The sequence below is a fragment of the Acomys russatus genome, chromosome 4 (assembly GCF_903995435.1).
Source record: "Acomys russatus chromosome 4, mAcoRus1.1, whole genome shotgun sequence".
NCBI classification, from domain to species: Eukaryota; Metazoa; Chordata; class Mammalia; order Rodentia; family Muridae; genus Acomys; species Acomys russatus.
Window position 1 is genome coordinate 38408069 of NC_067140.1, and position 18082 is coordinate 38426150.

Consider the following 18082-nt stretch of genomic DNA (forward strand, 5'->3'; position numbering starts at 1 on the left):
AATGGAAATGAACTCAGAGACTCATGACTGGTCAAACTGCTGAGAGTAAGTGCAAGCTGAGTGTTCACCTTAAACAGAATATTTGTCCTGTTCCCTCAAAGGCTTGAGCATCATTGAGGGAGAGGGGAAAGGAAGAATGTAAGTGACCCAATTGGAAGAATAGCAAAATACTATCTGTGGGACAACACCGAACCTTGGCAAACATGACCTCATAACAACTACATTTGCCTGCTCTCAACCAGTACAAGACTAAGCTTGTCAACAGTGAATAACAGATTGAGAAAGGGTTCATCTGGCCCTACCCTTGCTGCTGCACTAATAGCTATTGATGGATTGTTAAAGCCAACAGTCATTGTTTTCTCTTCCATATACACTGATGAGCCCATGACTAAACTCTTAGATACACAGATAGCCTTGATTAAAGTCAGTGGGTCACAGAACAAAATAAAAGGACATGAATGTGGGACAATGACTTGTAGGGAAGAGTTGACAATAAGAGAGGTGAGAGATAAGAGAATGTGAGGTAAGAGTGATCAGATGCATTCTATGTATGCATGGAAGTACCAAAAAATAAATTTAATTTAAGTTATTAAATAAATATTTATTCCATTTCATAAACGCAAGCACACCTGTCTTGAAACTACATTGACCAAAAATAAAAATAAAAAATAACCATCATCAAAGAAAAAGTGATGACATTTAGTGGGCTCTAAACTTGGGCTCTAAAGCTGAAAGCACTGTATTAAGTCTTTGCATTACCACTATGTGCTTTGACAAACTTCACAATTTAAAATAGTTCTTGACACATCCTAAGTGTACAGTAAAATTAAAAATGTAGTGCACATAGAAATAATTTTAATAACCCATATATTATTATGTACTCAATGTTACTTTGATCACTTAATAGCATTTTACACTATCTGACTTTATATTTCCATTTTACTGTATTTATTTTTTATCTTGTGTAGGGTGTTCATGTATGTGCATGTTAATGTGTGTGCATGTGCATGTGTGTACATACATGCAGATGCTCGAGGTTGGTGTATTTCTCAATAGTTCTTCAACCTTACTTTTCAGAGCTCACTGACTTGGTTGGGCTGGCTAGTCAAGAAATTCCAAGAATCTGTATTTTTGTGTCCTCCATGACAGGATTAGGGGAACACATCATTGCACCCAGCTTTTTATGTAAAGATCTAAATTCTGGCCCTCATACTTGTGTGATAAGCATGTTACCTAGTAAAATCATATTTCCACTTATGATTTTGTATTTCTTTCCAGATTTCAAATGACTTCCGGCTTGGTAAAAGACAGTAAAAAGGAATTAACACTAATTCAGTGCCTAATGTGTTCCCAAACCCTACTATTATGCAGACTTTTCCTAAGTGTATTAATTTTGGAAGCTCCTCATGATATCATAATTATCAAAATGTAGCCACATTCCACATTTTATAATTTTGGCATTTAAAAGATTGAAATGGCTTCTATAATTATACTCTTAAAATGACTCTCAATTTCAATATTCCAGTTTTTTAATTTAGAGCGTGAAGAGAAAAATTATCTTATTCCTCTACCATCTGAAAAGGCCTTTGAAAAGCTTACAGACTATAGGCACCCTACAGTTAATGAACAATGTTTTCCCTCTTCATATGTCATATCTTTATCACAACAAAATTTCTCTCCTGCTATTGTGAAAACTGAGGCACAGACAGTTTAGGAAATTTTGACATATTTATATGAGAAGAGAACCAAGCCCAGTCCCAGCCAAATTCAGAAGTGTCTTTGTCTGCATCATTTCTGAGCTCAGAGTGGGACAGTGAACTGTGGCTGGCCCCTTGAAGTGCACATTTGCCTGCTGCGTTCTTCCCCCTAATACTGCAGTGCTGAATCAGAAGTCTGCAGTCTTAAACCCCTTTTGGCAGAAAGCCCAGATTTCTGGAACTTCATTTACTCTCTTGTCAGCCTGCCCATCAAGAACTAAAGCCCTAGGCCTTCATGTGGCTGGAGCCCAGAACTCTTAACATTTCATTTTATCTTTAGTTTAAACACCTTTTTGTTTCTGTTCTTATCAGTTCGATGTGTGTTTTATGTTCTGCCCTTTAAGTTTTAAATCTCTTTGCCTTTTTGGTGTCTTTTCCAGCTACTGGTCAGCCTGACTGTAAGAAATAGCTACTTCTTCTGACCTGTCTGAAACAAATTCTAAAAGGAGTCCACCACCTGGAAATTGAAAAGATAAAAGTTGTCTATTGTCAGAAGCAAATGCATGTGTCACTTAAACCTTGTGTGGATTTTTGCTTCTTTTGTTTTGGTTACAATTTTTACAAATGAATCAAAACATCTACTTTTTATGAACTGTTCAATCTGAAAGAAATATTTATCTTATATGAAGGAGCTATAATAATTCATAAACCTATAAACATGGTCTGATCACAGTCATTAGAGATATCAGATAGTTCAAGAAATGTAATGAACATTGCTTATATTTACTGAGGAACTTAAAATGCCAAATATAGTTCAAAGCCACTTGCAGTACTAACTCACCTTGTATAAGCCCTTTCCCTGCCCCCATTAGAGAAGAAATAAAGGCACAGGAAGACTGAAAAAGTAAACTCAGTTGGCTAAAATCACAAAGGGAGAAAGTGCCAATGGGAAATTTCTATTGAGAAAGCCTAGCACCAGCTTTCCCAGCCTCAGTCACAATCGCACCTGATTATTCCTGAGAAAGTGGAAGAAACTAGTAAAGAGGAGGAAAAGGAAAATGGAGAATAAGCATTGTATCCTCTGCCTCTAAGTCTGCAGACTTCCATCTGATGCACCAGCAAAACCTTTATGAACATTTTCCTAAGAGGAGTGTGGCTCTAGGGATAAATTCCACCAGAAGGCAAAGAAGCAGATAAGGAAAAATACTCTTCCATCATTAGGGCTAGGAAGAGAGCCATGAGTCTGCATGGTTGCCTGAGTGCTAGACTCAGAAGCATTTTGGGGATGTTGGCATTCTCACAGTTGGCACCATCACCAGTGGCTGCACTAGATATGCCCAAGTGACTTGCTAGAAAAAAAAATGTATCAAATTTTATGCCAGAATAAGAAAAGTAAATATGCTATGCCTCTTGAAAACTACAGATGCTGGGTTCTGAACACAAGGTAAAGGAAGACTTGGAGCCATTGTGGGCTTCAGAAAGTAAAATGTAAATTTTTATTCCTAAAGAAATTCAAAATACTAACAGATAGATTCAATTGTACCTTAAAAACTATAAATAATGGTAACAGCATAAAGCATGTAAAATTATAACTCTGAGAAACAAGTAAAATTAATACCAACATTTAAAATGAGCATAATAGATTATTTTCTTGTATTCCTATATTTTTATTGTTTTCTCTTTTTATCATTCAACAGGACTCTTTAGAAAACACTAAAGACAGGACTGGAGAGACAGCTTAGCAATTAAGAGCACTGGCGGCTCTTCCAGACAACCCAGATTCAACACTCGGCACCAACATGGCAACTCACAATTGTCGCTAACTCCAGTTCCAGGGAATCTGCTGCCCTCTGGCTTCCACCAACTCTAGGCATGCATTGTTGCACAAAGATTTCACACACACACACACACACACACACACACACACACACACACACGTAAAATATACAGTAACATTAAGAATGAGGATGGTATATTATAATGAAAAATGTGTTAATTCAAACTGGATATGTATAGATCATATTAAAATGAAAATCTAATTAAATTGGATAATTTTCAAACAATCTTAAAGAATTTACTCAAAAAAAGTAGTTAAATAACAACTGTAGATAGTCATAAGGTAGTTCCTTTAAAAAGATAGCAGGCACTGATTATCCACTATCACTGAGTGATAGCCACTCAGGGCCAACTATTTAAGACAAGGGGAATAATGCTGTTATGTAAACTGATTTCTAGGGACAAAAAGTGACATTCTCTGCATTCCGTTCTCAATTGCTACATAACAAGTTTCTACAGATTTCATAGTATGGCAGCATAATGGCATTACTCCACTGTGTCCAACAGTCATGTGGCTTAGGCCTAACTGCCCCACCCTAATGGTTTAAATCCCAATTTCCCTGCTTATTGATTGAATAATTCCCACGCATCATAAGCTATTCTTTACAGTCCTTAACTTATGTCACTGTCATACTTGGTGATCTGAGAAGAAAGTTCCTCAGCATAGCCCTTTGTCTTGGCCAGGCTCTACAGAAAAATGGTGCCCAAAGCTACAGGTTAGTGCTCTGCTGAGAAAGGTAGTAGGAGAGAAAAGAAGAGAAGGCAGAAGTTTTGAAAATGAATTTCAAGGAAGCACTTTGCTAAACTGGTCCTCACAAATAAAACACAGCCAGTTCCTAGTTATATATAACATATCTAAAGAGGCCGTATGGAATCAGTGTTTTCTCTCTCTCTCTCTCTCTCTCTCTCTCTCTCTCTCTCTCTCTCTCTCTCTCTCTCTCTCTCTCTCTCTCTGATGTCTCTGGAAAATCAAGTCTCATATCCCAACCTTGTTTGTTTACATAAGGCTAGAAGTGGCAGAAGACACCATCACTTCAGTGGATCTGTTTAGTTTGTCTGAGGCCCCATGGCATAAGAGAATATTCTGGAGTCAAGTTCTCACTTGGAAGAAGAAAAGATACTGATGCGAGAAAGACTAGATAGCACAACAGTGGCAGCCAGGGATCTATGACTAACAGGTAGTCCAGGGCTATGAGGACAAACAGGCTGAGAAAAACAGTCCTGACTAATGTTCAGGATACTTTCCCTAGCAACGAGCATGTGAGATTCTCTGTTTCTTTGAGATAGCTGATTCCTCACTGTATACAAAAGTCCAGACACCAACTGAAAAACTCAGTGGAAAAACTATAAGACAAATAATACAAAAATGAAATCCATCGTTAACTATACTTCTTTTAAACATGTTTCTCTTAGATATCCATTCAAATAGCCATTATTAAAAAACATGTCCTCTATAATATGACCATTATGTATGCATACATAAATGCAAAGTCTCCCCCATGCAATCCTGGGTTGTTTCTATTACTTCCAGGAGCAGACTAACAGTTATCCGCAACTTATGACAGGATATTTCATTCAAAACAACCGCAGGCCATGAGTGTCAGAAAACAATAAAGAGCCTTTCGGGGACTCAGGAAGCTCTCATTTACAACAACCTTTCCAGTCCGCGGCTGAGATGCCCTTAATGACAGTAGGTTTTAAAGGATCTCTGCCCAGGTGCAGAGAAAGATGTAGAAAGGCACAATAAACCACAGCAACTCATTCAGCTGCCACTGGTGTCCATATTATGTGCTTCTCTGTGGACAAGTAGTGTGGAGTGAGAGGCAGCTGGGGCTCTCTGCTCAGACTCCTGACTTAAAAATAGAAGAAAAAGTCCTGAGCCCCAGATCTCCTCTCACTGACACTCAGCAGGGCAGTGATTAGCTGTGCTTTCTGAGTCCTGGCTTTCTAAAGTCCTTATTGGCTATTTTCCATATTAATGTCTGGAGCCTGACTATAAGATACCCGCCGTATGCCATAAGGGAACCTTTGCAAGGTCTGGAGTCTTAGAAAGCTCAGGCTTGTATTGGGTGTGTGATTTTAGCTGGGACAGGCATCCAGTAGCAAAAGCTGTTAACTATTTGGGTTTTGGTATATTTCACTCCAACTTTGAGACCTCAGTTACACAAGATGTGCTCTAATGCCGTAAAGAAAAAGAGATGTTGGTTGGTCCATGACAAGGTTAGGCTGAGAAAGCACAAGTGTAGATAAATGAAGTCTTCTCTTTAGTAACAATACTAATTCAAAACGCAGTCGTCCCCATGAAGTCAGAGATAAATCATTGTTTCAGTGTATTGGGAGAAAAATGTCTTTGAAACAATTTGATTCAGTTACTCAATGTCTTCAAAACATATCTCCCTCACCTGTAAAATGTCATAATAATTTCTTTTTGTGTGACACATATATGTGAAAGTAGATGAATGTGGTGTGTATGAATGTGGTGTGTGTGGATGTGTGTTATATGTGCGTGTGTGTCATGTGTGTTTGGGTGCAGCTATGCACATCAAGACCAGAGAAACATGTTGATTCTCCTGTTATATGACTTCTAATTTCATTCCTTTGAAATAGGGTCTTTCACCCAACCCGGAGCTGGGTGATTATACTGACTCTAATACCCACAGCCCTTGTCTGTAGGTACATGGGACCATGCCCAGTTTTTCTCTGATTACTCTTTGAAATTTTCAAAGATGTATACAAGATATCTTAGTTACATTCACTTCCCACTTCCTCCTTACTGCCTCGCTAGTACTCTCTTCACTATATCTCTCCTATAGCGTCATGTATTCTTTGTTACTATAATTCATTGAGTCCAATTAGTGCTGCCCATATGTGCATGGGTGTGGAGTCATATAGAGCCACATGAGCAATCTGACAGAGGCCACCTCCTAAAGAAGAGTGATTCTCCTCCCAGCAGCCATGAGATGCCAATAGCTACCCAGCTAAGGGTAGAGAAAGCCTCAGAATTCCCTTGTGCTACCATGCTAGAATTTGGACTGGCTTAATCTTGTGCAAGTCTTATAAAAGTAGTCTTATAAAATAGTCCTTGTGTGTATCAGCCATGTCATGTCCTGACAACAGCACTCCTCTGACTCCCAGATCTTACATGTTTCCATTCCTTCTTCAAAAGGGGGGGGGGGTGGGTGGGTGGGATATGTGCCTGCATGTGCAGCTAAGTGTATCAAAGCCAGAAGAACTTATTTCATGAGCCATAAAAGGAGGGGTTAATATTGAGTGGCCCATATATCTTTGAGCACACATATTTATTCTTGGCAATTTGAACAGTTTCAAGCCCCTACATTAACCACCACTATTTGCTTAAATAGAACCTTTTGTATTCAAAGTTGAGAACATTACAAACACGTGGATATAAACATGAATGTTTAGAACATGCCCAGCTTTTTATGTGGATGCTGTAATCCAAACTCGGGTATTTTTTCTTGAGCAACGAGGTATCTCCACAGCCCACAAGTTCTACCTAGTAAGTTTGTCATTAAGATAAATTACATATAAGGTGCTTTCATATGGAAAGAACCATGTAAGAATTTAATAAAAATGTGACTGAACAGGTGAGCAAGTAATGGAAGATTCCCTCTTTCCCATTCATGCTGGAGAAAATAAGAACTTCCAACCCCTGCATGGTCTCTCAGTTTGCATCAAATACATTAATAACGACATTTCAATCCAACCAATGAGCAGTTGATCTTTGTTTGGGAAGTAATTGTTCTTTTATTTCATCGCCTGGGTGTGTAGTGATCTTTCAGACACTCTATCCTTCTCTTTTACACGACATGATTTGTTCTATAAGTTCAAGCACAATGCTTTTCTTTTTTTATATTTATCTTATTCAATGTGTATGAGCATTTTGCCTGAATGTATTTATGTGCACCATATGAATGTCTGGTGCCTCTGGAGGTCAGAAGTTATTAGATCCCCCGGTACTGGAGTTTCAGAGGGTTGTGAGCCTCTGGGAACTAAACCAGGGTCCTTTGCAAGAGAAACAGCTAAGCCAATTCTTCTGCTCCCACAGTGATTCCCTTAAGGTAATCCTAATCTCATATTATTGTTGTTTTGTCTTGAGATATGGTCTAATTATGTAGCACACGCTGAAGTTGAGCTCAGGTCCCTCTTCCTGCCTCAGCCCCCAAAGTGCTGAGAATGCAGGAATGCACCACCTTGCTCACCTTAGATACTCTTAATTTCAAAGTAAATGACAGACTGAAGTAAAACTCCCACTTAACAAGTAACAAAAGCAATGAGGAAAAGCATGCTGATCACGTGCCTCAGTTGATGTAATGAGGTTTCTGCTTCCCTGGATTCTGAATGCTTACCTTACATGTCCATAGCCACAAGCCATCTCCAGCCCTTACCATCTACCCCAATTCCAAACTAGGTTTCACAGATTTTGTGCACTTCAGAATTCATTGACAACAATACCTCTACAGAGTGGGGCAAGTAGACACGGCCAGCTGACTTCACCTCCTCAAACTTACATTGCCCAAAGGCTACCACGAATGCCATTATATGAGAAGGGTATTGTGATAAGTAGGGGAAGATACTTTTTTTCCTAAAAAAGAAAACATGGACAGACAGTTCTATAACTTATTGTGAAAGTCCCTTCTCATGTGTGGTAAAATAATGATTCTTTCCCTTCTAGTCTCCACAGCACATTTGTTACACATTTGTTACAATATTTAACTTTCCTCCAGGAACTGTGATTGTGTCTCATTTTATGTTGTAACCAATGAATCTAACACATTGCTTCACACTCAGACCCTTGTCTGATGCATAGTTGTATCTCTAGAGCAGATCACCTAATGCATTAAAACATTTTTCTCTTCTCTTTAGATTTGATGTTTCTCCAGAAGCAATAAATATCTAAACCCTAAGGCTTATAATCTGTGTTCATTTTGCTAAACTGTGATAGTGAATTAATTTAAGAACTCTATTTTTTGGCCAAGTTCACAAGAAGTCATTTTCTTGAAAAACAGCAGAGGTGGGGTTATGAATGAAAGGTATTATTATTTCCTAGCTCTGCACACTCAGGGAAGTTAGTCTACTCTTCAGCTTTATGATTTGTCTTTAATATGGAGATAAAGGTGATAATTCGTGTCTGAGTTTGTGCCTGATATCATATCAGGCTCATTGTAGACTGTAAATACTAGCTTCTAACATTGTTTTTTATTAGTAATAGTATTATTTTTGGAAGTTTTGGAATAATTGAGTACTTTCAAAAATATAAATTGAGAACTGAAGAGAATTGGGAATTACTCAAGACCGATATACCTACCTGCACTCTTCTCTGCTTTGTATGGCACTGCAGCTGTGGAGATGAATCCTAACATAACAGACGAGAAACTGAAACCTAATCGACATGCAGAAGTCCCTGACAGAACTAATAATTATGATCAAAATAGCATGAGCAACCAATTTTAATGATCAGATAAGGAACTTATTTCCAGCCCACAGTGTGAGCAGCTAATCTTCTCTGTGCCCTAATCTACTGACACACAGACTCCAGGCTGAAATAAGCTCTTAATAATGAATAATCCTGCTTTGGATATAATTCCACAGAGCAGAAAATGGAGAATTATAGAGCATTTTAGGAGGTATAGGTTTCTCTTTTCCCTACTACTCCATCCTTCAGATTTTTTTTTCTTAAATACAGTTTGCTTGTCATTGACATCGTAAGGATGTAAGAAGCTATGCACACAGGTAGGGAAAGAATATGCAACACTGTGACAAAGAAAAAGCCAGAGCAATGGTGTTAGAGTCTAAGAGCACACCGAAGACTAGCTTCAATTAATAATCTCCAAGAGAAATGGTCTACTACCTTTGAATTCAACTTCTAGAGATTTACAATCAAGCGCAGTCGTAACATCCTCTATCTCTATCTCATATATCTCTGTGCGCTTTCTCTTTGTGTCTTTCTGTCTCTCTTTCTGTGTCTCTGTCTCTCTCTATCTATCTATTTATCTATCTATCTATGTATCTATCTCTATCTGTGTGTGTGTGCGTGAGAGAGAGAGAGAGAGAGAGAGAGAGAGAGAGAGAAAGCATTCTTTACACCACAATCATTTATGGGCTACCTAATGACTGACTTTTGCATGTTGGAATGCAGAGGAAAAGTACAGCTTGTGCAGCCATACCTGTAGGCCTGGAATCACATCCATTTAGGAAGCTAAGGCAGGAGAATCACAAGTCCCTGCCTAGGATATAGAATGAGTCCAATGCTAGCCTGGGCAATTTTGTGAAACTTTGTTAAGATGAAAATAAAAACCAAACTGAGAGCCAGGGATAATTCAGAGGTAAGGTCCTTATTTAGCTTTTATGAGGCCCTCACTTCAGTCCCTTGTACTGAAAAAGGGGGATGGGGCCCTGATCTTCCAGTATCGGTAAATGATGCCTCAGATACACTAGATAGCTGGATCAGATTTCTGAGACAAAATCTAGGGAGTGATGAGTGATGTTCAGGAGCCTATAGTGATGCTTATGAGCTAACTGACCTATAATTCTGCATAAATTATATGAGCTAGTTGCCAAGAACAACTGAATGTAAGATAGAAGAAACCTTGGGGATTGAAAACTAGTTATAATTGGGCCAAAGTTAAATTGATGAAATTAAAGGAAAAATGGCTGAAAATGTGTGAGGGGATGAGACATGAAAGATCACGTGCTGGGGCTAGAAAGATGGCTTAGAGATTGAAAGCACTTCTGCTGGCTGTTTTTCCAGAGGTCTTGGTTCAATTCCTAGGAAACACATGGTGGCTCATAACCATCTATAATGAGATCTTATGCCCTCTTTTGGAACACAGGCAGAACACTGTATAATATCTCAAGCTCTAAGATCAACAATTAATCCATGTAACCTCATAAAACTGAAAAGCTTCTGTAAGGTAAAGGACACTGACAACAGAACAAAACAACAGCCTGCAGACTGGGAAAAGATCTTCACCAACCCTATATCTGACAGATGGCTAGTATCGAAAATATATAAAGAACCCAATAAATTAAACACCATCAAATCAAATTATGCAGTTAAAAATGGGGTACAGAGCTAAAAAGAGAATTCTCAAAAGAGGAACACCAAATGGCCCAGAAACACTTTTAAAAATGCTCAACATCCTTAGTTATCAGAGAAATGCAAATCAAAATGACTCTAAGATTCCATCTTACACTGGCCACCATGGCTAAGAAACAAAAATTCAAGTGACAGCACATGCTGGCAAGGATGTGGAGAAAGCAGAGCATTCCTTTGTTGCTGGTGGGAAGGCAAACTTGTACAACCACTTTGGGAATAAATCTGGTGCTTTCTCAGAAAATTGGCATTAGTGCTACCACAAGACCCAGCTATATTTCTCCTGGGCATATACCCGAAAGATGCTCCACCATACAAAAAGGACATTTGCTCAACTATGTTCATAGCAGCTTTATTCCTAATAGTCAGAATCTGCAAACAACCTAGATGTTTCTCAGCTGATAAATGGACAAAGAAGCTATAGTACATTTGCACAATGGAATACTATTCAGCTATTATAAACAAGGAAATCTTGAAATTTGTAGGCAAATGGATGGAACTAGAAAAGATCATCCTCAGAGAGGCAACCCAGACCCAGGAAGACACACATGGTATATACTCATGTATAAGTAGATATGAGCCCAACATACATGTCATCTGAAAGACTCCACCCAGTGGGGCATTAAGACATAAGCGGAAACCCTGGATGGAGTGCTGAAAGTGGTATGGAAGAATGGGGGAAGGATGAAAAGACCCAGAGGGTTCAGGAGCCCTACAAGGAGATGGTCAAGGCCTGCAGATCTGTACCCAGGAGGTGCTGCACAAACTGTTGCACCAACCAAGGACAATGCATGCTGTGAACCAAGACCTCCTGTTCAGATATAGCCAATAGGCATCTCATTCTCCATGGTTGTGGGAGAAGTGGAGACTGCCTCTGACATGAACTCTGATACCCTCAGTTTGCTCAATTCCCCTTGGTGAGGAGGCCCTGTGACATAGAGGAAAGAAATGCAGTCTATCTGAATGAGACCTGATAGGCTATGGTCATACAGGGGCAGTAGGGCCCTTTCTGTCAGAGGTCTAAGGGAGGGGAAGAGGATGGAAAATAGAGAGAGGGTGGAAAGGAGAAGATAAAAGGAAGGGAATAACAATTGGGATGTGATGTTAATAAATTATAATATTCTTTTAAGCTTAAAAAAAGAAAAAGAAAAAGACCATGTGCTCCACTTTCTAGGGCTTTGTGTGTATGAAGAATCTGACAGAAGAAGATATATTTGGAAAGAAAGAAAGAAGGGGAGAATGAGAAAGATAATTTCAATTGCCTACGTTGAAAGCAGATGATTCAGAGAGGAACAGGGTTGTACTGTGATTTAGAAATGCTTCCACATAGAGCAAGTTACCTGATGTTAAGAAACACAGATAAACGTTCTCCGTGCTTACATCTCTCTCTGTTTAGGGGAATAACTCATCTCCTCATCAAAAGACACATCTTGGGAAAATCAAAATTTCCTCACATATGTAAGAATTTGGGAACAACTACTTCCACTAAATTTTAACAGGGTTCTATGCTGTTATTCTGAACCAAGGATTCTGAGTGAGATACATCAGTGTTAGCCTAAGAGAAAGACGCAATTTTATTTTTGAATTTTATTAATTTATTCAGATTACAACTCAATTGTTATCCCATCACATGTATCCTCCTGTTCCTCCCTCCCTCCCACATTCACCCTACTCCCCTCCCCTAGGCCTATGACTAAAGGGGACCTCCTCCCCCTCTATATGGTCATAGGCTATCAAGTCTCATCGTAATAGCCTGCTTATTCTTTCTTTGAGTGCCCTCAGGCCCCCCCACCCAGAGGAGGTGGTCAAATATGGGGCACTGGAGTTCATGTCAGAGTGAGTCCCCACTCTCCACATAACTGTGGAGAATGTCCTGTCCATTGGATAGATCAGAGTAGGGGCTCAATGTGTACTACATGTATTGTCCTTGGTTAGTGCAATAGTTTGAGCAGAGCCCCTGAGCCCTGATTCACCCATCATGATGTTCTTCTTGTAGGTTTCTAGGACCCTCTGGGTCCTTCTATTTCCCCATCTCCTATATTTGTCTTACCTACAGTCCCAGTGGGATGTTCTCACAAGTATATAGTCACTTATAAGGGGGCACTAGCCCAAAAGGGATGTCCCATGAAAGTCTTCACTTACCAGGAGATTGGGAAAGACACAATTTTAAAGAGGAGCACCTTCTCTTGCAACTTTCTTAAACCAGTACAATTCCTAACTTCATTCTAAATACTTGTCTTTGTACTCACTGAAAAATGGTACCTCAGGTTCTCTTGCAGAAGCAGAACGTCATTACAGAGAGTCGGAGCTAGCCAAAATGTTGAGAAGAACTGACCAAGTGTTATTCAGACCCAACTAATACATCTACAACACAGCTGCTACACTCAAGGCTCCAGGAACATTTCAGAAAAGGAGGAATCAAGATTGTAAGAGAGAAAGCGCTGGCAAGTCATCTGTAAGATTGTACCTTCTAGAAACAGCAAGGAAGCTATAGGCATGAAATCTGGTCTATAGCATGGTTGCCAAGATGTAAGCAAAGCCTGAACAGTTCCAACAAGTTGACAGCCCAGTGTAGATGAGGGAAATATCAAAGGGTGCCACCCCTAGATCAAGAGTCATGAGCACTTAACAACTGCTAGAAGAGGAAGAACAGATGAGTGCTTGATTCTTTATCCATTACCAAGTGGTCTGCCCTAGAAATATATAAATATGCAAGCAACACTAAATGGAATCAGCAGGCTGTATATGTTTTGTTTATTTGTTTGTTTGTTTGTTTGTTTTGTTGGTCCGTTGGTTGCTTTGTTATATAAGTGTAACAACAGTTAAAGAAGAGAAAGCCATAAATTTCAAAGGGATGGAGGTAGACATGGGGGCTATGAGATAAGAGATAGAAGGGAAGGAGGGTTGTAACTATATTTTAATTCAATTTGAAACAATTATTATAAGGAAAAAGCACTATCTCAGTCCAATTAGATATTCCATAGTCAAAATGTAGAACAAAGCTGAATACTTGAAGACAAGAGAAAATCCCCTACACATACTCTAGATGATACAGGGTGAATTGGTGCCTCTAACAAAAAAAAAACCACACACAAAACAAAACAAAACAACAACAACAAAAAAAGACATGTGAAACTCTTAAATCTCCTGGTACCACAGAATGTTCTCTTCCCTGGAAACAAAACCATTGCTGATGTAAACACTGAAATTTTCCCAAATTCCATTTCCATTTTTAGTCATTTCAAGACAATTATCAACATGAATTATGAAGTAATATATAGTCAACAATTAAACATGCTGGTAAAAGTAAAAAAACCACAAAAATATATCAATTTAAGTACATATCAGTATATATTATGTAAGTATATATAGATATATCAATATAAACAAGAGATTATTCTGAGAAACGCCTTCTCATTAAGTTTGCCATTGTGCTAATCCCATAGCATATGCTTACTGAAATGTACATGGTGCGACTTAATCTCATGACAGGGTCTCTATAGTCAAGAGACATGGTGCACTAGAGATGCAAAAGGCTCTACCTGTTACAACACGCTGTACACTGTCAACTTTGACTTTTGGGTTTGTTTTAAGATAGAATCTCACAACATAGTCCAGGCTGTCTTCACACTTCCTATTCTCTTTCTGGCAGCTCTACCATAGAGAATGTGTGGGCTTTGTCATTTTGTCATAGAGGAAGAATTTCCAAAATACCCCTTCTGTCTCAAGAATTTGTAGATTTCAGTTTCCCCTGCAGTATTTGTATTGGGTCTGATCTTGTGGCTTCTGTACTAATCCCTATATGAATGAAGCATCACCTTGCTGAAACCCTCCAGTTCATCCCCACCAAGAAGCATTGTAAATCATCTGACCACTATGAGCACAGAGAAAAAGACAAGAAGAAAGTTCAAATGCAGCTCCTCCAGGAAGACTTCTTCCTGCTGAGCTGCCAACTCACATGATTAGGAAGGATATTTTACAGCAGAGATAAAAGAGAACCTTTGGAGCCAAGAAATCTTTAGTGTTCAATTCTCAAAATTCTTTTAAAATTTTCAAAATGTAGAGCTCCTCAGTGGTCTATGGTTGACCACTGTGTACTTTGACTTCCTTTTCCCAAAACAGTCTTTTTTTTTTTTTTTTGAATTGTGACACAAGAGGCAGGGGCAATCTTAAAGGTTGGATATTCTGGTGGCAAAATTTAGCTGCAAATCAGAACAAATAAACAAAGAGATTTTAAAATTCCTGCTTCTCCTTAATCTGTTAAGAATGAATGCTAAATAACAGACTTTGTTTTACTTCATGATTCTAATAAGCAAGTAAATTTAATAACCTCAGGTAGAGATCATTTCCAGAAATGTTATGATAGAAAAAAAACACTATGGTTCCCTCCTCCTCCTCCTCCAACTTCTCCTCCTCCTCCTCCTCCTCCTCCAACTTCTCCTCCTCCTCCTCCTCCTCCTCCTCCTCCTCCTCCTCCTCCTCCTCCTCTTCTTCTTCTTCTTCTTCGTCTTCTTCTTCTTCTTCTTCTTCTTCTTCTTCTTCTTCTTCTTCTTCTTCTTCTTCTATTTCTTGTTTCTCTACCACAAACATCACAACCAGGCTCTTTGTTCTGCCTTCATGACAGTTTGTATATGACTTCTCAAAGAGAAAAAAAAACCTGTTATTTTCAAACTGTGTTTCCTTGCTGTGAAGACTATCCAAAGAAATGTGTATGTAAGATCCATCACTTACACAGAAGCAAGTTACTTGTAGTTAAAGCACAATGAGGGCTTTGAACACTCAATAAGTCTTGATGCCTCGATAGGCGCAACTCCATGAAGCCATGATTGATAGAGTGATGTCCCTAGGGATTTCGTTTTACATGAGAAAAAGGCATTCAAATTTGTTTACATAATCTACACTTATAGCCATATTATATGGCAGTAATCTCAACTCTGAAAAGTTAACCTCATTTTATAAAACTTACATCAAATGTTATTAAACAATACAGATACTCTTTTTCTTGCCTGCAGTAAAAAATATTTTTAATATTGATTTTTCTCTCAATAATGACTAGCTTGGCAAAATATGCCCATTATTGCAATACTGGCATGAATGTTATAAGAGTAACCAATAACTTTCTAATTGAACTTAAGGTCCCAAAGGAAGGAACTTATGCTTGTTGCTGTAACTGACCAAGAGCCTGTAACTAGAGGGCATAGACTCTACTACTACTCTTTTTATAAAGAATATTTTATCAAAAACCCTTCTAAGATCTTATACTAATACACTAGTACACACTAATACACAAATACACACTAATACACTCTCACCTGTAATCAGAGAAACTTTTTCATGCAGCAGGTAACAGTTGATACAGAGAAACACAGATAGTCTAAATGCAAAGAACAAGTAGCTGTCAAGTGATCAATGCTAAACAGGATACTTTCCCCTCACCCCCAAGGCTCATGAAACACAGTGGAAGAGGAAACAAAAAGATTTTGTGAGCCAGAGCTAAGGGATGATTCCTATAAAATAGTTCTGGATTCACAACTACTGGCAAAAGTTCCCAGGACAAGATCTGCACAAATTAAAGTAGTCAACACTCCAGTGTAGAAAGGGACTGGATTCCTAAGGCCCTTCCCTTGCAGGAGAGCTGTTAGTAATTGATAGCTACCGTGGGAGAGTCATTTTTTCTCCATTGGTGTGGCCCATGCGTCAATAGATGGTACCCTGTACCTATGTGCATACCAGAAAGTATTAGATGAGTCAGTGGATGAAAGAGAAGGATTATAAATTGGGAGGGAAATGTGAGGGAGGGCCTTCAGAAAGACTTGGAGGTGGGAATCAGGGTGTAAATAATGACCTAAATATATTGTATTCGTGTGTGAAATCATTAGGTAATATGTATTTATAAAGGAGATGAGGCCTGTTGGGGAATGGCAATAGCATTAGCAAGGAGCCCATCTGAGTGTAGTTAGTAATAAAGAAACCTCAGTATTTTGAGGATAAAATAAATAAGGATGATAATAAAATGGAGATAGTGCGGGACACATCATATGCTGGCCTTCAGCTATATGAAGACACAGGAAGAAGATGTCATGTCTATGAAGGAGAATCTTCACTAGACCCTGATCCTAGAGGTCTACTCTTAGACTCTCCAGCCTCCAAATGCTACCAAACGGGTTTCAATTGTTTGTGTGAAATGACACTATCTTGTAGCACTATGTAGAAAATTAAACAGCTAACTATTTTGATTTACAGGTTATTAAAAGATAAAGTTTAACTTCCATGTCAAATCACAAGATCTTTTGCTTGGTACTAAAGACTAAACTGTGTATCTCCCTCCCTTCACTGGCTCATTCATATGGTGGAGCCCTAACCACATTGTGCTAATATTTGGAGTTGAGGCCTTAGGGAGTTAAGTTGGGGTAAAATCATGAGGTATGGTCATCAGGAAGGGATTCATGCTCTGAGCTCTCATCTCTGACCTCTCCATCTCTTTCCTTTTTATCCATCTTCCTTCTAAAATCACAATGTTTGGTTTCCTTTCTCTGGTTTATTTCATTTAAAGATTATAGGTCCATTATGGTGGCATGATGACTACTCTAACTAATATTATATTATATAATACAAAGAATAATCTATACTATATTTTTACATATAGTATATATAATTTTATTTTTAAAACTAAGTTATTTAGATAAAACTATCTTAATTAGCTTCACTTATATTTTCTATAATGCACAAATGGATCAAGACATCACATTGTACCTCATATGTACACAATGATTATTATTTCTCAATTTAAAAACAATTTTAAAAGACTGAGATATTTTGTTTTCATTTGAATATCTAGCTATTTGTAAACACTAAGAAACATTGCATGAATGTAGCTCATGGTCTCCTGAAATTTAAAAAAAAAAAAAAAAAAAACACTTGCTAAATAGTAATTATTATTGAATCCCTGCACTATACTATGAAGCCATATTCTTTTCAGCTTTATATTCAGGTTTACACATAGACCCTCTGTTCCAATGTTTAAGCCAGCTGTCTAGGAATGGTAGACTGGCTACTGAAGCCCAGAGAAATTAGAATTCAAAGCCTTCATATTCTGCTTTTGCTTTTCTGCAAAACAAAGAGTGCACAATAGGTTTTAACAGAAGTTGCAGGCAGCTTTCACTATAATCACAGAGAAAGAAGCCCTGGAATATAAAGGACTCTACTCAGCCAAAAATATCACTTTTACAAACACCTGAAATTCTTCCTTCCTAAATTCATTCCCTTTACATTGCAAACTGGTTGCTCTTAACATCTCTTTTAACTTGTGAAAACCCATGTAGAGATAATAAATGAACCTTCAACTACATCAGCTCCGGAGTGTTTGTCTGTTCCGTTCAACTAACAAAACATTTAAACACCTGTTGGGTACAAGAGACTGAATTAAACCATCCAT